We start from the raw sequence: 25,498 nt of genomic DNA on the forward strand, positions 1-25,498 counted from the left end.
TTTTTCATATATATATATATATATATATATATATATATATATATATATATATATATATATATATATATATAAACTGAATGAATCCATGCAGCCATCTTCTGACCCACTTACCCGGTTTTCAGGGTTGTTGGGAGTCGGTGTTCATTCTGGCAGCACCAGACACAAGAAGAGAAGGTAAGTATTATAAATTAGAAATCACTCATATATTCAAAAATACTTGATACACCAAAGCACGAGATGCAAGTCAGGAACCAACCACATTACAAAAAAAAATTGCCAGTTAAATAATTAATTTTGTATATTTCTGTAATTAAAAATAATAGATTTTCTTATTCAACTCATGTCAAATGACCATCATCAGTTTTATTCATCTGCTGACCCGTCCGTTTCATTCAGATTTGGGTCTCAGAGTTATCATTAATGAACCTCAGTATTTAATAATAAAGTTCAACGGTATTGAATATTTAACTAAACTCTTTAAAGGTGCTTGATTCTTATTTCGATGGTGAGGTGGTGCAGTGGTAGTGTTGTTGCCTCACAACAAAGAGGTTGGGGTTCAAATCCTGGGTCTTCCCGCTATGGAGTTTGCATGTTCTCCTTGTTTCTGCTTGGATTTCCTCCAACAGTGTGACAGCATGCTGATTAGTTGGATTGGCCTGTCTGTGTGTGTTCATCCTGCTTAATGTCCTGTGCTTACTGGGATAGACTCCAGCTTCAACAACAACAACAAGTTAAGTCAAGTCAAGTTGGGGAACATGCACTGGTACAATGAGTTGCCGCACCCACTACATGATGAAACAACTCAGGATCCCGGTTGGCAACCCCTCAGGCAACAACAACAACAACAACATTTATTTATATAGAACATTTTCATACAAAAAGTAGCTCAAAGTGCTTTACATAATGAAGAAAAGAAAAATAAAAGACAAAATAAGAAATTAAAAAAAGACAACATTAGTTAACATAGAAAAGGAGTAACGTCCGATGGCCAGGGTGGACAGAAAAAACAGAAAAAAAAAAACTCCGGCTGGAGAAAAAAAAAAAAATCTGCAGGGGTTCCAGGCCATGGGAACAGACACGCAGACACGTCCAGTCCTACCCCCTGGAAATGACCCTCCATCTGCCACAGCCAGGTGTTACGTGGGCGACCCCTTGGCCCGGTCTAGCCACTCGGGTCCCCAACAATGAGGATCTCACTAGCCGGATCACCCTCTGGGAAATGAGCCACATGGTCGCTGTGCCGTAACTGACGCTCCCTCACAATGCAGGTAAGGTGCCTCATTCAGGACTCCATGAGCAACTGCTCGTTCAATACAAAGTCAAACCAATGGTACTCAAGGATTTTCCGGAGAGACACAGTACTGAAGGAGTCCAGTGTTCATCTCAGGTCACTGGATAGCGTCCATGTCTTGCAACCATATAGCAAGACAGGAAGCACCAGGACTTGGAGCGCCACACACCTCTTTCCAGCGACCTCATGACCCCCCATGCTCTCCCAATCCGTCTATTGAGTCAACAGAGACATGAATGTCACTACCAAGGTAAGTAAACCTCTCGACAGGTTGACACTCTCTCCGCAAACAGACACACTGCTGATGACTGTGCCTAAGAGGTCATTAAAGGTTAGCATTTAATGATAAAGTTCAACAGTATTGAATATTTAACGAAACTCTTTACAGGTGCTTGATTCTTATTTCGGTGGTGAGGTGGTGCAGTGCTAGTGTTGCTGCCTCACAACAAACAGGTCAGGGTTCAAATCCTGGGTCTTCCCTCTATGGAGTTTGCATGTTCTCCTTGTTTCTGCTAGGGTTTCCTCAAACAGTGTGATGATATGCTGGTTAGTTGAATTAGCCTGTCTGTGTATGTTCATCCTGCTTGGTATCCTATGCTTACTGGGATAGACTCCAGCTTCAACAACAACACCATTTCTTTCTATAGCACGTTTTCATACAAATGATGTAGCTCAAAGTGCTTTACAAGATGAAGAAAGGAAAAAGAAAAATATAAAAATAAGATTAGACAATGCTAAGTAACAAACAATAAGGTAAGGTCCAATGGGCAGGGAGGACAGAAATAGCAAACAAAAAAAAAACTTTAGAAGGCTGGAGAAAAAAACAAAATCTGCAGGGGTTCTGAGGCCAAGACACCACCCACCCCTGATTAGGCAACTGAGCTTCCCTACAACCCTGCTCAGGATACAGCAGGTTTGAGAACAGGATGGGTGATTCTTATTTCGTCCTTACCCTCTGTATCCATTTCACCTTCTCAAAGAACTCAGGAACCAGTTCCAGATGAGCACAATCCAGCACTCATTAGCAGCAGGCCAGTTTAGAATCATCTAAGCTTACTTTGGGATTTGGAAGGAAACTGAAGTACCCGGTGAAGAATATGAAAACTACAAACAGCTAATGGTCTGGCCAGGAATGGTGTTGACTCAGTATGGAAGTGAAAACAGTGTGGTTCAAGGTAGCGTTTATGAATGGGTAGAAAGGTATAAAACAGGAAGAACAAGTTTAACCAATGAAGCTCGCTCTGGTTGACCATCAACATCACGCACACAACTCCATATTGACACCGCGAAGAGAAGACCGATAGAATATGTTGTTCACTGTTGCTATACATTTGGATATCAGTTATGGATCTGCACATGCCATGGTGCTTGATGACCTGTGGCACTGTAATGTTTGTCAAAAGATGGTGACCCAAACAACTTACTGATCTGTGCAAGTCAACATCCTTAGATGAATTTCAGTAGGTTTCATTCCATCTGTGCAAAGAAATCTAACCACAGCATGTTGTTCAACAATTATGCATTGGAGCGTTCATGTTCATTTGACCTTGGCTTCAACTAGACTAATAGCAGAGCACTACACTGTGCATGTTAGGGCTACCCATCAGTCATTGCAAACGTGTTGTATTGGGTCAACTTCTATCCTTTGCGGTTACTATGTAATGTTCACATTGCCTTTACTTTTTGATTTGCCTTTGTATGTTGTCCCACATGTGCACATAGGAGGGAGCTGAATGGACCAAATGAAGGTAATTCCACACCAGGCCAAGGGGTGGTGGGGTGTACTAAACCTTCCTCTGTTATCTCTGCAGACCAAATACGGAAAATTCTGCCTGATTCAGACCCGACAATACCACTTCCTGTTCTGGCCCCAAGAAAGGCGTCACGTCGGGTTTCCAGCCCAAAGAATGATGTCACTTCCAGTTCCAGACTGCAATGACATCACTTCCAGTTCTCTGCCTTAAATACCAGACAACTTTCATGTATCATAGTTCTGTTTTAGACTTCATTCTGTAAAGTTCATTGCTGCTTATTTGCCTATTTGCAGATAGGATTCAAGTATAGAGGTGGCTGCCCCAAGCCTTTTTTTGTGTGTCAAGGCTGGTTATTTCACAATGTTTTTTATATTTTCATTTTTTTCGCCTCTGATATCCACTATTGAAGGCAAACAGATCTCCAGTACAGGTTAATAAAACACTAGCAGTCTGCATGAGTGGGTAGGAAGTCATTGTCATTGTCCCAGCTTCTTAAGTGCAAACTGAAAGGAACTAGTATGTTATTATCTCACTTGTAACAGGTAAGTTGAATGATCTTCCTAAATGAAACTTATAAAATTCAAGCAAGGAAAAGAAAAGGTTCTCTAAATACGAATGAAGTACTCCGTGAAGCTGTGCACAAGAGTAAATCAACATGTACTCAGTAATAACCTAACAACTTTAACCAACTGCACAGAACACGCTGACTCATTGTTGTTATTATTTACTATCACAGTGTCACATTCACCTGGTCTCCATAATAGTCCGTGGCTGAAGTTTGCCTTCTACAGTATGTTCGTTATTCCCTAACATTTTTTTAAAACTGAATACCTCCTTTTCATAAAAATAGCTATGGCCAGACATGCTCAAGCAAAGAAGGAGTTAAGTACAATTTTTTTTTTAAATTGACGTTATGTTAAATGGCAAATTGTCACTGTGTGTGTTTATGTGCACGCGTGTGAATGAGAACGGTCCCTGTGATAAACTACACTCATGCCCAGGCCGGTTTTCAACCTTTTGCCCAGTCCTGGCGAGATAGCATCAGGAACCCCGCAACCCTAAAATGGACTGAGAAAGTTCAAGAACTGACTTACCAAACTCAGTCCATGGAGGGCTACAGCTCCTGCACACCCCTCAAATACACTTAATGTTGCACCATGCATACATTTTGTAACTGTGTCCAATTATAACAAACATCTCATGTTGTCGGGTGGCAAAGGAAAGGTTGCTTTTGTGATGCAAGGTGTTCTACAGATTTACCGGATTCTATAAGCACAAAAAAATAAAATAAAATAAAAAACAAACCTTCAATACACATAAAAAAGTTCGTTTGCTAACCAACTTTACATGTTTGTGTCCCACGGTGCAAAAATGTGGGAGCAATCAGAAACAATTTTGGTGGGCATCCTTTAGGCCAATATACTAATTTTATGCCTATTTAGAAATGTGTGCCATCTGTCTAACATTACTGTATTAATCGTGGGTGGCATGGTGACACAGGGGTTCTGCAGCTGCCTTGCAGTAAGGAGACCACAGTTTTGAATCCAGTGTGGAGTTTGCATGTTCTCCCCATGTCTGCCTGGGTTTCCTCCATCAGTTCAAAGATATGCCGGTTAGGTGGACTGGTGAGATTAAGTTCACCCTGGTGGGTGTGAGTGAGTGTGTTCCCCTACGATGGACTGGCATTCTGTCTAGGAATTGTTCCTTGAGCCCTATGGATGCTGGGGTAAGTTCCAGCCCCATGCAGCCCTGCGCAGGATTAAGCTGGTTTGGATATTGCTATAATATGTATCACAATGTTTTTTTTTTTTTACTGTGTATGGTTATTGTAATCAATCTGTTGGTGTATTGATTACATTGGCCCAGTGTTACCAAAGCATCACTGGGTCAATGAGAACTTTACAGAACATGTGCTGCACGTAATGAACCCATTTTGAGCCTCCAGAGGAACTTTGTTAAAAAGCCCCTTGTAGCAGCCCCCATGTTGAACCACCATTATATTTAATTAGAATCCCCCCGACACACACACACATATAGTCTGATGGTTGTAGGATCACTTGGAACTGTGACACAACAGCGCTGTGGCTTAGGATCTGTGCTAGTATCTGAAATGTTGGCGGTTCCAATCCCATTACTACCAGAAGGGATCCTACTCTGAAAAAATTGATCCGGGGGCACTTGTACAATGGCTGACCCCGTTCTCTGATCTCCAGAGGTTCAAACAAAAAGACAATTTTCCCTTTAGGACTAATAAACTATACTGTATCATCATCTAATCATTATGTCATCATGCTGTCTTTAGCTCCCTTTTTATTATAAGTAAGATTAGCATAACACAATACATTTATAAATACCCATCCATTATCCAACCCACTACATCCTAACTACAGGGTCACGGGGGTCTGCTGGAGCCAATCCCAGCCAACACAGGGCGCAAGGCAGGAAACAAACCCCGGGCAGGATGCCAGCCTACCGCAGGGTGCACACACACACACACACACACACACACATCAAGCACACACTAGTGACAATTTAGGATCACCAATGCACCTAACCTGCATGTCTTTGGACTGTAGGAGGAAATCGGAGTACCCGGAGGACACCCGCGCAGACACGGTGACATTTAGAAATATTTCAGTATATATTTGAGTATAAATGTTTAGTTTATAACTGAACTAGCAGGGCTACTCTGTGCTGTTCAGGGTGGAGTAAAGTGCAGGTGTGGTCACCGATTAAATTCCCCAGGGGGGGAAAAGTTTGGGCTCCAAGCCAAAATGTTCTCAACTAAACCAAGTGTGGGCAGCTAATTTAATAATACAAGTGCCAAGACTCAAAAGGGCATCCTAGGGGCACTTCTCTAATAAAGCACAGGTGTGATTACTCAATGAACGTCCCCAGGGGGAAACATTTTGGAAATGAAACACAGCCAACAGTCTTTCCTTGTAGAAATGGGGAATCAGTGCAGAATTTGGTTTCAAAGGTATGCATTTGCATACCAAACAAACACAAAGACACATTTGGCTTTCTATATTAGCATGCGTGACGTCATTTCTTTATCTCTGTTTCACTTTCAGATACATAAGCATGGGAAGCCAAGAGACTATGCAGGCAGCGAGGTTGGAACCAACACTTTCTATGAAAGTCATCTTTTTTATTTTTTTAATCCATCCACTCACCCATCCATCATTGTAAATATTGTAACAGTCAGCATTGTCACCCTGGAGATAGGCAGGGGCTGGACAGGTGATTGACGTCAGGTGTGTGCTGAGCTCCGTGTTCCAGAGTTCCTCTGGAACTTTCTCGTTGCGCCGTACAAGTCCTGGTGGTCCGGGCAGGTGGATACTCCCAGGGCATTATAAATACAGCGTCGCAGATAATAATTCGGGTGGCGAAATGTAACACTCCACGCCACGCTGGACAACACTACAAGAGTGGAATAGCCTATCCAGTTAGGTGGCCGTCATTTTTACGGGATGTTTTCCAGTGCCTTTAACAGTGAAGTGTGATTCTGCTAGGAGTACTACAGTGAATCATTTGTTGTGAAATAAATGTGCCGATTATTGGGCTTAACTCCCACTGGCTGTGTGTCTTGGTCTTTTTGTCTCTAACGAGCACAGTTACAATATAACAAAATAGCTAAAAAGAGGAAAATATTGTGTACCTCCAACCCTTTTTTATCTAAGCCTGCCATTTCAAATCAAAAGAAGAAGATGAAGAAGAGTGGGAAACTAAAGCCTAAGCAGGCAGCTTTTTGGGCTGCAACCAATCCCAGAGACAGTACACTGTAGCTTTCCAACACAGAGCTCGTTCTTTTTTCATTCATCCATTATTCCATTAAACTGATACTACGTAAACCCTGTAGCAAGCCACCAGCGGGTATACCACCACCCTAACCCGGACACACACAGGCAGGACACAGGTTCAACTTAACACCCATATTAATTTACAGCAAAACGTGCACAAAATCCCAACACCGAATCACATTTATATACAGTTCCCTCTCGCCAACAGTCCACCCGCCTCCACTCCTCCTCAGGATTGTGTTTTCTTCCTCCCGACTCTGGCCATTCAATGGAGTGAGGCGGCTCCTCTAATTCAGGTGGCTCCTCAGTATTACCTGGAATCATTCCCAGGTGCGCTGGAGGTCCTCTATTGGGCTCTGCAGCTCCCCCTGTTGGCCCCCACAGAACCCAACAGGGCTTCCCCAAACTCCAGCTCCCGACATGCCTTGTTTGTGGTGCCACAGCCGCCCAGGAGGGCTGCCCTCTAGTGCTCCAGGGGAGGTATTGCCTCACCAATGCCCTCTCCCCTGGTCCTTCCACTCTTTTGGCGTCCCGGCCAGGTAGTGGCCGTGGCTGCCCATCACAACCCATAACTTCATAACATCCACTCTGAGTAGAAGCCCAATAATGAAACCCGCATCCTGCAGGTTGCCCCTTTCCACCCACAAGACATTAAACAACATTTCCGCATTTTGTGGACTGGAGCCTCTTTTCCTAAGCCTCTCTTTTATCTCCTTCCTTCGACTGCCTAACCTACACAAACGTCTCATCCACAGCTCACTTCTCAGAGAAGAGCCGCCGTTCCCTATCAGGCCGCTGCTGTGTCACTTGCAATTATGTCACCCACAATATCCCTGTATCTGGTCCCGATGCTAAATCTGATATTAAACAATGGGCCTCTTGCCAGTCTCAAAATCTCATTTCCTGTTTTTTTTGTCGGAAGTGTCCAGCCATCTACAGAGATGAAACAGGGCAACAGCTTGTGGTTTGTTTCAGAGAACAAGTTTGTGCTGTTAAAATTAAAGACCTTACAAAGCCTACTGTAGAACACTTCATGTCCCCCGATCATAGCCACACTGATCTCTCTGCTTGTGTTCTTTCACAGGGCTTCAAAGACAGTTTTCAAAGAAAGACAAAAGAAGCGAAGCTCATTCTCAGCCTGGGATCACCCAATCTTCCAGGTCGTATTGACCGACTAACATTTTAATCTCTCTCTTCGTCTACTCTAATGGTAGCACCTACTCTAACCTTTTGTCCTTCCATCTGCCCAGGCTTTGTTCCCTCCTTCCCCTCCAGTATATTTGACCTGCTTTTTCCTTTTCAGTTGCACACCTGATGAAGACTTTACGATTCCAAAAAGATACTACGGAGATCTCTTTCTTGATTGTTCCTGCCTAATAGCATGTCTATTGATTGGCAACATTTTTATGTGAGTAGTTTATGAGATACTTAATTTGATAAAATATATATTTACACTCATGCAGAGGCACACACAAGCTCGTGCACACACACACGCACACTCTAGAAAATTTCTAAGTGAAGATAGCTGACAGTTTCTTTGCCCATACTGGACAATGAAGCAAAAGAAATAAGCACACCACACACATACACACCCTCTCCCAGATCTGTAAAGGTCGACATGCACAGAGGCATAAGTCACCCCTGTACCAGTCTGTCTAGGCCATTTATTTACTTTATTTGACCCAAAGTGTTTAGATTCCAATTAAATATTCTTTAAGTTTTTCACTTTTTTCTTCTTCACTCTACTCTACATTTATTGTTGTACATAACAGGGTGGCGCATGAAAAACCGAACCATCTCTGACTCCAACGTGGATGTACGTTTCTTAGCCTGTACATGAAATGAGCAACGGGGCACGATTCTTTTTTGCAGTTTGCAACTGACCCAGTCTTACGCCACTTCTTCACCAACTCGTGAATACTGCTCTTTGCTGGTAGGTTTATGCCAGGAAGCTTCTGTGCAAAAATGTCCTGCGTTTCGTTAAAAGAACCGGTAGACACATACGCCTCCACTATTCCAATCCTCTGTTGCAGAGAATACATCTTCCGTATCTCTTTCACGCATGTCTGTACTCACTGGCTCACAACTTCCTTAATAATGCACAGTTGGGGCTGCTGACCCTGTTGCGATAACGAGGCTCCGCGATTGCGATGGCACCTGCCTGTATAACAGCTCGAACCAGCCGGTCGGAGATGGTTCGGTTTTTCGTGCACCACCCTTTATTATTTGTCAGATACTGCATCACATATCTATGAGCTGCTTCTTGCAACTGAGAGGATGTGGTGGATGTTTGCCGACTGGCCAACCAACCACAAGTGTTATCTGGTACGTAACCAAGTAATCATCTTATTACAATTCAGACTTAAAAATTCGGGAGTGGTCTAGACTTTCTCGTAAACTCAGATATGGGGATGGATATTTGAGGAGTAAACCGAAAGACAATGATTATATTTTTATACTAGCAGACCTGGCGCGCTTCGCAGCACGTTTAACCAACTAGTTTCGGCAGCGGATCGCGGTTTTTCCAATCTAGACATCCTGTCTTTTTCAGATTTTTTTAACCACCTGGTTTCGGCAGCCAATCGTTCTTTTCCCAATCTAGAAATCCTGTCTTCTTTAGATTCATTTAACCGCCTGGTTTTGGCTGCGAATTGTTTTTTTTTCTAATGTAGAAGTCGTTTCTTGTTGAGATTCGTTTAATCACCTGGTTTTGGCAACCAATCGCTTTTTTTCCAACCTAGAAGACCTCTCTTGAGATCTGTTTATTGGCCTCGTTGATTGCATGTCTTCCAAGGTAGTTTCAATACCCATTTCTTGCACGGAGTCTTCTCCCCTTTTATGAGTGACTGTGTAAGTACCGCGTGTACTAAACAGTAAATTAGTAAAGGAGAAAGAACTAAACACTAAGGAAAAAGAACGGCAAGACCGTGTCAGCTGCGGAGCTCAGCTCAGAGTGAAATGAAGTGAATGAAATGACGTGAATGGGACTGGAGATGATCACGTGACTCCCCCACCCGCCGTAACTCTCAGTCCACACACAAACACAGTCTCTTGGATCCCGACTCTCCTTTATATATATAGATTGTGTACTTTAAAGAACCATCAACAACAAATCAAATAAAATTAATTATATGTTGAACAATATTTATAAAAGTAAACTTGATAAATTGGACTCTGCAGCCGCACGAATAAAAAAGTACCACTTCTGATTAGTGAAAATAGCTCAAACGTTGATAGAAATCTATATTTTGTACCTAATACTTGTATGAAAAATTTGGTTGACCTGAGTGAATGCGTACTCAATTTATCGTGTTTACATACACATACACACAAACAGACACAAAGATACAATTCCAAAAATGGTATTTTCGGACTCAGGGACATCGAAAACATTGAGATTTCATCAAAATCGAATTTTTGGATGATCACAATATTTTCCCTACGAGAAAGTAAATCAGACGCAGGGAGGTCTAAAAAGCATTGAGATTCATCAAAATCTCGTGGTTGAATTTTTGGACAACTAAAATACTTTGCCTGTACTTCATCTACTAGAAAGTAAAAAAAATAATGAAATACTCTGATCTTTACCCTTTCAAATAAGCGAACCAGCTGGTGTGGTGAGAAGCCTCAGGCACTGACGTCCGAGGTTCGATCCCCATAAGGGGATGCAAAAGTGCGTACACCTGTCGAACGCCAATAAGGGCGAAACACTGGTCAGGTACTCTTTGTAGTATTTGGCAGATACTATATCATAATAAATAAGTTGATGTTGTTCATTCTATATTATTGTAAGTGCAATTAGTTTTATTGTATCATTAAACCTTCCATTGAGAGATTACCTGCGGTATCACTAAAGTGAGCTACATGGAAGTTCTGCATAGACCTTTCTATAATGATTTTTTTTAATGTGGATTTCTGTTTTTGTCCACCCCAAAAAGAACATATATAAAGTCATTGGAGCAGGAATGAGTGAGTATGGACAATGTTCGATCCAAGGCTGATTTCTGCCTTGCATTCAGTGCTGCTGGGATATGCTGTACATCTAAAAATTAAATTTTAGTCGTCACACTCTTAAAAATACGGGTTCTGTAATGGCACTTTGTGGAGTTGTGTGGTTCCTCGTAGAGCAATTGCTTGACAAAGAAACATTCCATTCTAGGAAGAATTCTTTGCATTTGACGTTGGTTCTTGGGGTTTGAAAATTTTCCTCATATGAGGACAAAATGAAAATCCTTAAGTATAGTAGGCAGGATACTAACACACCAAAAAAAGAAATAAATAAACCTGGGATTAGCCTGTATTACTGTAAGCAACAAGAGTCCTTTTAAGCTCAGGAGCCCATTGGTATTTTATAAAAAAAATCTGCTCATGCTTCTGATCTAAATAAATAAAACGTCCTTCTGGAACCTTCATGTGGATATTTCTTTAGTGAACCAGAAATAGTTCCCCTATGGCAGGGGTGTCAAACACCGGGTCTGGAGGGCCGCAGTGGCTGCAGATTTTCATTCTAACGCTTTTCCTAATCAGTGACCAGTTTTCACTGCTAATTAACTCCTTTCCCCTTCATTTTAATAGCCTTGTTTTTAAGGATTCGATCCTCTGAATTGATTCCTTTTTTCATTTAATGGCAGCCAAACAGAAATGAGATGTGAAACAAGCCAACAGAGGACCAGCTACACGGGGATTTCAAACTCCAAGCAATCTCTTCATGAGAAGCCGATTCTTGCTGTTAATTAAACTCATTATTTAATTCCATGGCTTGTTGCTGCTCTCATTCTGCCACAGCAGACATTTCCAGAACTTTTTTCTAAGAACACCATGAAAGTGTTTTGGTGAGCTGAGAGATCAGTCTTACCGAGACCTTCACCTTTCTTTATTTTCAGATATTGTGTGATGGGCACAGGTGAGCTGGTCATGTGGCAGCTTGTTTTGGGTCCCATTATTGTTTGGCTGGTAATTAAGGAAAAATAGACAACTAAGGGGCCTGAGTCAAGTTAATTAAAACTAAGGCAAAAGAAGTTCATTAGCAGCAAACACTGATCACTAATAAAGAAGATGGTTAGAATGAAAACCTGCAGCCACTGCCACTGCGGCCCTCCAGAACTGGAGTTCGACACCTGGCTCTGAAGAACCACTTTGTCACCATTATTTTTAAGAGTGAGGTATCTGTATTTATTTGACAAAAATATAAAAGACATCATTTATTTATTTTGTGGAGAGGTGGAAGCTAACAGATGTCAACACTGCTCTTGGTCACTTATTCTAAAGTATTAGAAATTGATAAACATGCCTGCCCTCCAGTTGCTACAGTTAGGCTTGTAATGAAATACAAATATTTACCATAAGGACAGCACAGCATAGACGTGAGGTTACCAGTTTAAATTGGGCTTCTGTGTAACCAGGAGCAAGTCGCTTCACGTGCTGGTGCTCTTCTTCTTCTTTTCTAATTATCTTTTTCCTCTTCTATGTAGGGTCCATGTACTTGATCAGCCTTCTCCATACACCTCGGTCCTGCACATCCTCGGCAGTCAAACCCTTTTCCTTCAGATCCTCTTTTTATGTCACATTTGTGCGTCAGACAAACACCTTCCCAGTTGGTATGTAATACTACATTGGGTGTGAGAGGAGACACATCCGCTTTTTTACTTCTTCCTCTGAAGCAGTGAGACGATGCCCCTTTGGTTGCAAGCAACCTCTAACCTTCTAGCCGTACGGCTATAAAGGTTTGACACCAACATCATGAACTGGACTTGATGAAATGATGGAGCTTCCTATGCTGGACCTTCTCTAAAGATCCAAACCTTTCAGCAATTACAAGTAGGCGGCTTTATAGTAATTCTCTTCTGTGCCCTCGAGCACTAAATTTGAGTTCTATTATTTCAGAGTTAAAAGGGGTGACCCCAACACTTTTCGGACTCTCCCTACAATTGTTCACCCATCCACATTTTCTTCATTCGTCCACCACCACTTTGGCCTCCCTGGTGCGTTCTCTTTCCCTGTGCTCCCATTCCCATCACTCTTTTACCCACATATTCACTGTCTCTCCTTATCACAGTAAAATTAATTAAAAGGGCAATCTCAATTATGGGATACACTCTGGACCCCCTGAAGGTTGTAGCAAAGGAGAGAGTTAAAACAAAACTGAGTTCCATTATGAACAACGCTGCACATCTTAATACTGACACAAAAACATCGAGGACCTTCAGCAAAAGTGTGTCAAGAAATGCAATGGTGGGCTCATTTATACCAACAGCACTACGCCTGCACAAAGCCTCACTGTGACTGAGACTGCCAAGTAAGAAGTTTTCTTTCTTTTTAATTTTCTTCTCTGTTTAGACCAAAGTGTGTGTGTGTGTGTATATTTATTTATTGGACTATTGCAAAAATCCAAATTTCCCTCTTGGGACAAATAAAGTTCTATCTATCTATCTATCTATCTATCTATCTATCTATCTATCTATCTGTCTGTCTGTCTGTCTGTCTGTCTGTCTGTCTGTCTGTCTGTCTGTCTGTCTGTCTTTGGATTAAAATACAACAAGGAACTCAAGAACAAGTGTACAATTGGAAATGTCCTGTTAGGACAAACAAAATTAGCAATTTCAAAAATGCACTGATGCACTGCAAATGCTTAAAGTTCAAGTAAAGAGCAGACTAAATCTTGAATATATGTATTATAAATTGATGAACGATATCAGAAAGTTTTCTGATTTATGGGGGGCAGGACCAGTGCTCTGCTCTGTTGAGATCGACGAGTTGATGGTGAATTGTTTTTTGTTGGCATTTATTAATTGCCAAACTGCTGTTCTTCTGTATATGTCTTGAAATGTCGTGAATTTATGTGAAAAATACAGAATGTGTAAGGGGAGGGTAGTGGTGGTGGTGATGAATTTATTTAGAATCTATACATTTATTTTGAATTGGTCTCTAACTGGAGAAAGGAACTTGTAAATGGCAGACTGGTTGGTGATACTTATAGTTATTAGGATTTCACCAAAAAGGATATGAAAAAAATATACAATTTGTGATATTCTTATGAGACAAATGATTATTATTTGCAAATTGTTTTGATTGCTTAAGAATTTGAAACAATAAAGTTATCTAAAGAAATCAGTCTATCTACCTTTTTATATTCTGCCTTTTATATCTTTCTATGTATCTTTTTATATACTGTCTTTTATATCTATCTATCTGTCTATCTTTTTATATACTGCCTTTTATATCTATCTATCTGTCTATCTTTTTATATACTGTCTTATATATCTATCTATCTGTCTATCTTTTTATATACTGCCTTTTCCATCTATCTATGATATAGTGCCTTTCATACCAATCTTTTGTTGTACCTCTGATTATCTCATTTCTTATTCTGTACTTTTTTTTGTAACTCCACACCTCCATCTCAACATTTATTAGTTGACATCATAAATATTTTAATAAAGTAAGTCTCTTCACCAGCCGGTGCTCTGAATGCACAAAATAAATCAAGTCAATGTAATAAACCCTCTTAAGTGAATGTACTAGTTAAATAAGTACAAGTAAAATAAGTATGTTTGCTCATTATATTATATAGTGTTTAGATTGTTTCTTTAGGCTCAATACTCTGTTAATAAAAACAAATTAGCGTATCAGCACTGTGAGAAGTGCACCGTGTAAGAATAAGTTTGGCAGATCAAGTTTAGATTGAACAGCTTCTGGGTCACAATAGATAATAAACTGCCAAATTTTTAAGTTCGTTTTCACTTCGCTTTTGAAAGAACATCGCAACAATTTCTATACATTACTGCTGCTCAGCAACTTTACAGTTTATTTGCTTTTTTACCAGCACTCTTGTACAAAATAATAATAAAAAAAAAATCATCCTTTGAAGAAGAATCTTCCTGTTATGACCTCAGCGTTTACACCGTCGTCCTGCCTAAGAATGTGAAATCAGAGCAGATTCGGCTATTGATGGCCTGGTGTTCCTTCTGCATCAGCGCTCCCTTTCGCCCATTTAAATACTGTTTGTTTATTAGTGCCTTACGCGCCGTATTACTCCCGAGCTTATCAGTCCCCACACATAAGGACACACAATGCACTCCTGTTCAGATGCTTAGATGGTCGATATTCATTTCTTTCCAAGTATTCTAACGACGTTAACCCTTTAAAGGTCAGGTATTGTGATGGCTCTGCAGATTTATCTTGCTGTTTTCAAAGAATCGTTTATTAGAACCATAAACCTTTTGTTATGGGAACACTTCTTATCATTTATAAACTGAATTTTGTTTTGGTTAAAGTTTTAAAGGATTTTGAACGATTAACACAACATTTTAATTAGAAAATAAAATGCATCCGTCCAATGTCTATTCATCCAACTTTATGCAAAAAATTTAAGAGATTCAAGTGAGTAAAAACCAAAATATTTTCTACAAATATTTCTTCGTACGTGGAAAAGAACAACACAACTTTTTAATTAAAAAAGTCTGTCAATTCTGCATCTGCTTGTCAATCTTTGTTCACCCATATTTTCACAGAAACTTAAAAGATTAAAAACCAAAATATTTCTTACAAACGTTCTTTGTATGTGGAATGAAAATGTTTAAAGTACAAATGTCAGGGCTGTCAAGTCACTTTTCTCATTTATTTTTGCAACAAACCTTAAGCCAAAACTTAAACCTTAAGTCTGCACAGTTTTAAAATGAATGCACTATTGGGAAAGATAACATTAATTTCCCTAGTCCAATTTAGAAAAATACGTTTTTTTAAACCTATTTTAACAGTCATTGAAATGAGTTTTTAACAAACGCAAAGTCAATTCTTCAGTCAATAGGCTGATAATCTGAATTGCTTCCTTTGTTGCAAACACTTTCATTTTGTCTATAGACTCCAGTTATTGGATTATCCGATAATAAAGTTAAAATATACAGTTAGTAAAAAAAGTAAGTGGAATTAAAGGAGGTAAACGGTCTTTATCAGTGCACTGTGCAAGTGAGCCGATGTAATTAAACAAGCAATTAAACAGATACGCAGTGAGTAAAGAGACATTTAGTAGGCTTATTACTTCCTGACACAGAAGCTGAAAAGCAATGTTGTGTGTTAAATATTATCGCCATCGCTCAGATGAATTATTCTATTAGATGTTCAGACTGTTCTCGTGATTCAATCTCATCACCTGCTCTTTATTAAATACAACTTTAAACTCAGTTTGTAAAGCCCCTGCAATCTTTTCGTAGTTAATTAAATTAGCGGCACATTTGTCTCGTACATTTTCTTATCTGGGGGTCATGCTCACAGCAGAAATGATACCTTTGTTCGCTCTGACTCCTGGATGATTTACTTTTATATTTCCTGGAGATTCTAGCTCAGCTGCAAAATTGTAACTGGTAATAGGGAGCCATTAGGTTCAGTGAAGCATGCAGACAGTGACAGGGGAAGCAGCGTCCTGAATGGAGGCCGGTGCTCCCATGAAAAGCCGGGGTCAGGAATGAGAACTTCGCTACATTGTGTGATGTTTCACACGTATTGGATATGAAAACATTCAATATCGCTGCATGGAACCGGAGGGCTCGCCTTTAAGCTTTTGTTAAGCCTCCGTGTCGCTTGACCCCAATTGACGATTCCAAATGCTTTCTCGGCCTTTAAGTGGAAGAAATAAAAATTAACAATATCATTATCTAATTAAAACATATGCTGTAGTTGCTGCACTTTTAGAGCTGTGACACATTTTGGTTAATATGTGTGTTGTGAAATATTAGTGTAAGGTTTATGAGCATTTTATAAGTGAATTTCTGCAATGCATTGTTAAAAAATACATTACCTGAATTAGTAAGTCAGATAGATAGATAGAGGGACAGATCATAGAATTTAAAAAATATTTATTAAATCAAATATCAATACATTAAAGAGAACTACAAAACCTGACATAAAGGACAAGCATACTATCCAAATATTTCAACAAACAAGAAGATCATTCCTGTATCAGTCAGTATATAGCATTGTATCATTTATATCCATTTGAGTGACACCTGCACACTTTTTGTACTTTTTGTCCTTAAACAGGCACATGGAATCTCCCAAATAACAACTTTGACAAAAAATTCTTACAATGCTTCACAGCTTTTTTATCCCTAGTATTTTCACATTACCAAAGACACTCTAACAAGGAATCACACATTAATTTTCAGCTCTCCTTCATCATTTGAGTATGCTACCCCTTTTACTCCTGGACATTTTTAAAACACCTCCAACGCATTCATCAACTTGTAATAAGTAAATGAGATCAATATTCTGGGGTGAAAATAAAAATAACACCAGGAGGCTCTGTTCCACATTGTTTATTACAAACCTGATAGATAGGTTTTAGTATAGTAGGCAGGATACGATAGATAGATAGATAGATAGATAGATAGATAGATAGATAGATAGATAGATAGATAGATAGATTTTAGTATAGTAGGCAGGATTAGATAGATAGATAGATAGATAGATAGATAGATAGATAGATAGATAGATAGATAGATAGATAGATAGATTTTAGTATAGTAGGCAGGATTAGATAAATAGATAGATGTCCCAAAAGGTACATTAACCTTTATACAGAAGCTTGATTTTCAGAACATTAACTCATTGTTTTTTCTAATACTGCTTTATTTTTAATTCTAATAAAAATGTGTTAGTACATTGTAAAGAGAAGTCAACTTACTAGAAATCAAAACTTTTTATTTTAAAAATCAATTCAAGTATGCATTATGACTGACTAGTAACAAAAAAATACCACCTGAGTGGAAAGTTTTATTTTTTATTGGTAGCTCTGCTCTATTTGCTAATGCGGGCAGGAGGAGCATGGCACATAGTGGGGTTCACTGCTAATGCCCTGAGTGGTGGCAGAAACAGAAGCTCATTTAAAAGATTGACTGTGCCTGTTGGTGGACGTCTCCTCTGGCTATGGTGACCCCTTAATGGTAAGCAGAGGATGAGTCAGTTTTAGAGTGGAGGCACTGTGGCTCATGCAGGTTTTTAATGGATGCATTCCACCAGTAATTTTAACTTTAATTTTATATTTGGATTATCAATTGTTTATTTATTTATTGGACATTTACATGTCAAGTTGAGCAGCTGTTTTTACCATGGGCTATTTATTTATTGAGAGACACTGGACTATTTGCACTTGTGAATAAAGGCACATAACATCACTTTGCACCATCTCTTGTTGTTATGTGTCCTCATTGCCTGGCTCTTCTCGGTAATGCCTATCAATGGATTCAAGTTCAAAACACATTTGGCCAATGCAGCCAACCAAGACCGTCACAGACATACTCTCAACTTGCTGGAGGTATTGGGGAAGAATAAGAGAATAAAGAGAAAATTGATGAACAATGCTAAGACCAGAAGCAAAGGAATAGTCAAAATAAACCGAAAAAGGATCAAAGCTGATATAAAGATATGCCCCTAACAACCAGGTGTGATTCCCTATCAACAGAATGACAAAATAGAGGTGATTGTAATGAATATAAAATGGCGTTAAGAAAGACTCAAATAAACAAAATCAAAACTAAGGCTGGGATCAAAAAACTAAAAGCAAATGTAAATTTCAGGAATAAGAAAATCCACACAACATGTGGTAATTCAAGAAAAAAAAATCTAGTGAAAAACTCACAAAAAATTAATTAAGGAAGCATTCTTAACACAAATCCTCTCTATGACACTTTTTTTAGCCAAAAAATGTCTATCTATCTATCTATCATATCCTGCCTACTATACTAAAATCTATCTATCAATCATATTCTGCCTACTATACTAAAATCTATCTATCGTATCCTGCCTACTATACTGAAATCTATGTATCTATCTTTCTTTAAAAATGGATGAATCAACAAAATTGGCTTGTGTTTAGAGCTGGTTACTTGTATTATTCTTACATTTCCTTCTTGTGTCAATAAAATTGTCCTAAAAGTGGGAAAGCTGCTGGTGTGAAATTTGTAGGAACTTAACTTACGCTTACCCATATACAAGACTGAATGACACCATAAAGAAGGGGATACTGCGAACAATGCAAAGTTCATTTGACTTTCCTTTTATAATTTTTTTTTTAATTTATATCTTTATTGCAAATTATTTTATTTTGTCACAATTGGAGAAACTTTTATCAATTACACATATCCTATACAGATAAAAAAGAACTAAAAGGGGATTTGAGCAACAAAGAGATATCTACCTTTACAGTTTTATATCTGGCAGGCAGTCATGTACGACTGTGGGAAATGAATGAGCAAAAGGGTTTCATGCAAAGCTAATATTAATGTCATCTGAAAAACAAGACAGACTGGTACTCTGGGGACAAATTATTTGATAGAGCTCAGTGGGATGCTGGAAGAAGCATGCAGGGAAGCAAATTTGCAGGTACCTATTGAGAAACAACATTCTTTGTAATACAGGTAAGATTAAAAGCAGCAGGGAGTTGGGCATGAGACGCCTGTGAACAGTCCAGCCAATGTTAAAGTGTTTGTTTGGCCATTGCTTGGAAGGCATCAATGAGATGTAGCACAATCAAGAAGGTACCTGAATCAGCAGGCATTAAAATGTCACTCTCAGTTTTAATCCATAGTGTCAGTCCTGAGGAACTGACGGAATCTTCACTTGAGCAGCTGCTGGTGCTCACATTGTGCTAAATAAGAGATCTCAAGGCTTCCACATGTTGAAAAATGTTTTCCAAAACAAAAATGTATGTGAATCAGTGCTGTTACTTTTCCAGAAGAAGTCCAATAGATAGATCGATAGATAGATAGATAGATAGGCACTATATAATACATGTAGGGTGGTCCAGATCTAATTATGCAATCTTCATTACGCTATAGCTTATTAAGTTTAATATATAGAGAATTCACAAAAAAATATTTTTGTTGCCAATAGATGGCAGAACCTGCCCTGCATTCCAAAGATGGCGGGGAGGCAGTTGTCAGTCGAACAGCGGGTGCGATGTGTTCGCCTTTTCATAATTGCATAATTAGATCTGGACCACCCTGTAGCTAGAGGTAAAAGTTGTTATATGATAGATAGATAGATTATACATTATACTATACTATATATATGTATAATATACTAGCTGTAAACCTGTGCTCTAAAAAGCCCGGGGTCCTAGAAACTATTGAAATCATCAGAAAAAAAAACTCAAATGTAGAGCTGTCAGGTAATTAAAAGTAACTACTCTGGGCATCTCTCTCCTAGGAGGTTTCGTTTTGCCAACATTCACACCTCGCTTGTGTATTAAGCGGCTAAGCGAGTGTCTCTTTCTTCGGAGGTTTCGTTTTGTGGACATTCTCGCCTCACTTGTGTACTGGAGAAATCAAATAGCAGGATCCTCACATTGTTTCCAGCTTTATTCACATGGGAATCAGACTTGTGGTAAAATTGTACCTTCCACTCCAATCTTTGGCTATAAGCATGCAACAAGAAAGACATAGCAGCACTTGAGGCTATGCAGAGGAGAGCAACCAAGTGTATCCCAGAATTTAAAGACATGTTGTATTCTGACAGACTCAACAAATTAAATCTGTTTTCACTTTACCAGAGGAGACTGAGGGGAGACCTCATCCAAGACTTCTAAATTCTCACAGGCTTTAACAAATGTAGATCCAGCAGAATTCATCCAACTTAACTGTTAATCACGTACTTCAAGGACACCAGTGTAAATTAAGGGGAAGTGCATTTAGCACTTCTTTACGCAAAGAGTTGTGAGACTCTGGAATAGACTACCGAAACATGTCATCGAAGTATATCACTAAAAGAAGAATCTTCATGACTTGTTGTGACATGATCATGAAGGAATGAATGGTTTGCTCTCATTCGTGAAATTTTTTAAGCTCTAGTCATATGACTACAGTTGTCACATCTGATGACATCATCAGACAAGACAATATAAATATGGCAACAGCCACACAATGTATTTTCCCACAGTTGGCGCAATATGTCTTATTTAGCTTAAGTTTTGACCCCTGCCTGACTCACTACATTTTTTTAACAGTCCTGCATTTATCATCTGGTCTGTTTCCAGCTCACAAGTTCTCTCAAATGCTCGATGCTATGAACATTGTGATACACTGTTCACGTTGGAGGACGCTTGCTGCCTTATGCGCCTTATGGCACAGGAGAAACCAAGTGTTAAGTGCTCCCACATGCTTATAACAATGTTATAATGTGATAAGTCTTGCGATTTTTGACTATTATTGTTCAATTATTTTCATTTTGGTAATTTTAACATGTGTAATTTCTTTTTTTTTTATTTTTAAATTTTATTAATTTTATTATAATCATTCCATATAAACAGAGTAATTTTTACAAAAAATAGGATTGAAAACAGATCGACTCCCACCCCTGAGAAAGAGAGCATGGCCAACGGAGTAAAACTTACAATAGATAGATAATTTTAACATGTGTAATTTCTTTTTTTTTCAATTTTATTAATTTTATTGTGATCATTCCATACAAATAGATCAATTTTTATTTCAGGAGTGAAAAAAGATCGACCCCCACCCCTGAGAAAGACAGCATGGCCAACGGAGTAAAACGTAAAGCTTGTAAACACACCTAAATTGATGAGTTTAATAGGGCAATAGAGATGAATGGAGAAGAAAAAGAAATGCAGAGAGAATTGCTTCCTCTGTACTTTAAGAGCTTATTCTAAAATATTATTGATTAGATCCTGCCAGGTTTTGAAAAAGTTCTGTACAGATCCTCTAACTGAGTATTTGATTTTTTCCAATTTCAAATAATATAAAACATCGGTTTCCCACTGACTTAAAAGAGGAGAGATAGGATTCTTCCAGTTTAGTAAAATAAGTCTGTGTGCCAACAGTGTAGTGAATGCAATCACAGTTTGTTTGTCCTTCTCCACTTTAAACCCATCTGGAAGAACAGCAAACACAGCTGTTAATGGGTTAGGAGGGATTGTGACACCAAGGCTGTCTGAAAGGTAATTAAAAATTTTTGTCCAGAATGATGTTAATTTGGTGCAGGCCCAAAACATGTGACCCAGTGAGGCTGGGACTTGATTGCAGCGTTCGCAGGTTGGATCCTGCCCTGGAAACATTTTGGAGAGTTTTAGGCGAGACAGATGTGCTCGATAGATAATTTTGAGTTGAATAATTGTATGCTTTGCGCATATGGAGCTCGAGTGAATTCTCTACATTGCTATTTTCCACTCCTTTTCTGATATATTGATTAAGAGGTCCTTTTCCCAGTGTCCTCTTGGAACTTTGAAAGGGAAGGACTGTAAAATTATTTTATATATTGCACAGATGGTGTCTAAGTCCTCAAAATTGAGCAATATTTTTTCCAGCATGGAGGAGGATGCAAGATGAGGAAAAGCGGGCAGGTTCTGTTTAACAAATTTCCTAATTTGAAGATAGTGAAAGAAATGTGCAGCTGGAAAGTAAAATTTGGAATGTAATTGTTCATAGGATGCAAAGATGTTGTCTATATAAAGATCTCTAAGCAATGTAATCCCAAATCTTTTCCAGATATTAAAAACTGCATATGTTTGCAAGGGTTGAAAGAGGTGGTTCTCTTGCAGAGGTGCCACAGATAAAAGATTCTCCATCTTAAAATGCTTTCTACATTGGTTCCATGTTCTGAGTGAGTGAAGCACAATTGGGTTATTAGTATATTGGCGATAACTTGCATTTATTGGGGCACAAACTAGGGAATATAAAGAAGTACTGCAGTATTTTATTTCTATTGTCGACCAGGCCTGTGTATGTTCATCTGTGTCCAGGTTTTTATAGCTTGTATGTTTGCTGCCCAGTAATAAAACTGAAAGTTGGGTAGAGCTATGCCACCTTCTGCCTTAGGTCTTTGTAGGGTTGCTCTTTGGATACGTGGATGTTTTGAGTTCCAAATAAATGAGGTTATTGTTGAACCTAATTGCTTAAAGAATTATTTATTAATGTATATTGGAAAGTTTTGAAATCAAAAAGAAGCTTAGGAAGAATATTCATCTTAACAACGTTAATTCTTCCAGCTAGAGTGAGATGAAGGATTGACCATCTATGCAAGTCTTGCTTAATTTTTTCCATACAGATGCCAAAATTTTGTTGATAAAGAGCTTTATGTTTACTTGTGATGTTTACCCCGAGGTATTTAAACTGATCTGCAATGATAAAAGGTAGGGTATTTAATCTAATATTATATGCTTGAGAATTCACTGGAAAGAGTACACTTTTATTCAAATTAATTCTGAGACCGGAGATCTTTTGAAATTGTGTAAGCGCTGTTAAGACTGCAGGCACAGAATTTTGTGGGTCTGATATATACAGTACCATATCATCTGCATATAGAGAAATTTTCTGTTCCAGTCCTTCTCTGATAATCCCCTTTATCTGATAAGCATTTTGACAGTGAACGCCAGTGGTTCAATGGCGATTGCAAATAGCAGTGGTGCAAGGGGCATCCTTGTCTGGTACCACGTTCTAGTTTAAAGTAGTCTGAACAAATGTTGTTAATACAAACTGAAGCTTCTGAACTGGTATACAGTAGTTTGATCCATACACAAATGTTCGGACCAAACCCAAATTTCTCTAATGTAGTGAAAAGGTATTTCCATTCAATCATTTCAAATGCTTTTTCTGCAACCAATGATAATAATATTTCTGGGGTGTTTGAATTTGTTGGTGAGTATGTTACATTAAACAGGCGTCGAAGATTGGAAGATAAGTGTCGACCCTTGATAAATCCAGTTTGATCTTGTGATATTACTGAAGGCAGCACTTTCTCCATCCTTCTAGCTATGATTTTTGAGAGTATCTTAACATCATTATTCAGAAGTGAAATTGGTCTGTATGATGCACATTGTAATAAGTCCTTATTTTGTTTAGGAAAGACGGTGATTAATGCTTGGCGAAAAGTTTGAGGTAGAATTTGATTGTCTCTAGCTTCTGTAAATGTTGCTAATAGGAGGGGAGCTAGCTGAGCAGAGAATTTCTTATAAAATTCTGCAGGGTAGCCATCAGGGCCTGCTGCTTTCCCCCTTGAAGTGACTTTATAGCATCTTGTAATTCTGATAGCGCCAGAGGTTTAACCAGTTCCTCCATACTAGTATCTATTTGTGGTATCTGTAATGTATCCAGAAATGCATTAGATTGTGTGTTGTCTTCTTTAAACTCAGTAGAATATAAAGATTTATAGTAGTCTCTAAATGTGTGCATTACATTTTTATGGTCAATGATTTCATCTCCGTTCATGTTGGTGATTACTGGGATTGCATTGTGAACTTCTTGCTTGTGGATTTGTTGAGCTAAAAGCTTATTAGCTTTCTCTCCATGTTCATAGTAATGATGTCTTGATTTATAAATTAGTTGTTTAGTTTCTTTAGATGTCAAGAGGTAGAGTTCTGAATGCAGAGCCTGCCTTTTCCTATGTAGAGCCTCACCTGGCATGTTCTTCACCTATTCTAGTAATTTTGCTTTTTAGCTCTGATACTTTCTTGGTTTCTAATTTATTCCTGTGGGAAACATATGAACATATGAAATACGCTCGTAATCTGTCCTCTTAAGAAGGCCTTTAGAGTTTTCCAGAGTATTCCTGTAGAAACCACTGAGGATGTATTTGTCTCTAGGAAGAAACTGATTTGTTTGGATATAAATTCTGTACAGTTCTCGTCTGCTAATAGAAGCGGGTTAAGACACCATCTACGAGGTGAGTGTGTGGGGCATAATGATTTTACCTCCAAGATCAGAGGTGCATGGTCGGAAATAACAATAATGTCGTACTTGCAAGATTTAATTGTAGGCAAGAAATTATTACCTATAAAGAAATAATCAATTCTTGAGTAGCAATGATGCACTGGTGAGTCGAACAAATGTGTTCTTGAGTTTGGGTTTAGAAACCTCCAGGAGTCTGAAAAGTTGTGGTCAGTTACAAACTGTGTAATTTCATTAATTTTATCCATCCATTATCCAACCTGCTACATCCTAACTATAGGGTCATGGAGGTCTGCTGGAGCCAATCCCAGCCAACATAGGGTGCAAGGCAGGAAACAAACCCCAGGTAGGGCGCCAGCGCAGGGTGCACACACTAGGGACAATTTACAATTGCCAATACACCGAACCTGCATGTCTTTTGACTATGGGAGGAAACTGGCGCACCCAGAGGGAACCCACCAGACACGGGGAGAGAACATGTAAACTCCACACAGGGAGGACTTGGGAAGCGAACCCAGGTCTCCTAACTGCGAGGCAACAGCACTACCACTGCACCACCGTGCCGCCCTCATTAATTTTATTTTTGTGTCATATCATGGCCACCATTTTGTTATTATCTTGGCATGGCAATGGACATATTGTTATAATAATTCTTTACATTTATATAGTGTTTTTCTCACTACTCAAAGCGTTTCAGTCAGTGTGGAGCCACTTCATAGCAGTAATGTGTAGCATCTGCTGCGGCAGCAGCCATTTTTGTGCCAGTACACACATTAACTGTTTGGTAAAGAAAGCCAGTTAGAACCAGGAATGATTAGGGGGCCAGAATGACTAGGCCATGGTGGGCAATTTAATCTGGATACATCCTACTCTTTAGTTTGGATGCCCAGGGATCCTCTTTATGACCACAGAGAATCAGGACCTCAGTTTTTCATCCAAAGTATGGCGCCGTTTTTACAGCACAGTGTCCCCATCACTGCA

This window comes from Polypterus senegalus, chromosome 15 (genome assembly GCF_016835505.1).
Source record: "Polypterus senegalus isolate Bchr_013 chromosome 15, ASM1683550v1, whole genome shotgun sequence".
Lineage (NCBI taxonomy): Eukaryota > Metazoa > Chordata > Cladistia > Polypteriformes > Polypteridae > Polypterus > Polypterus senegalus.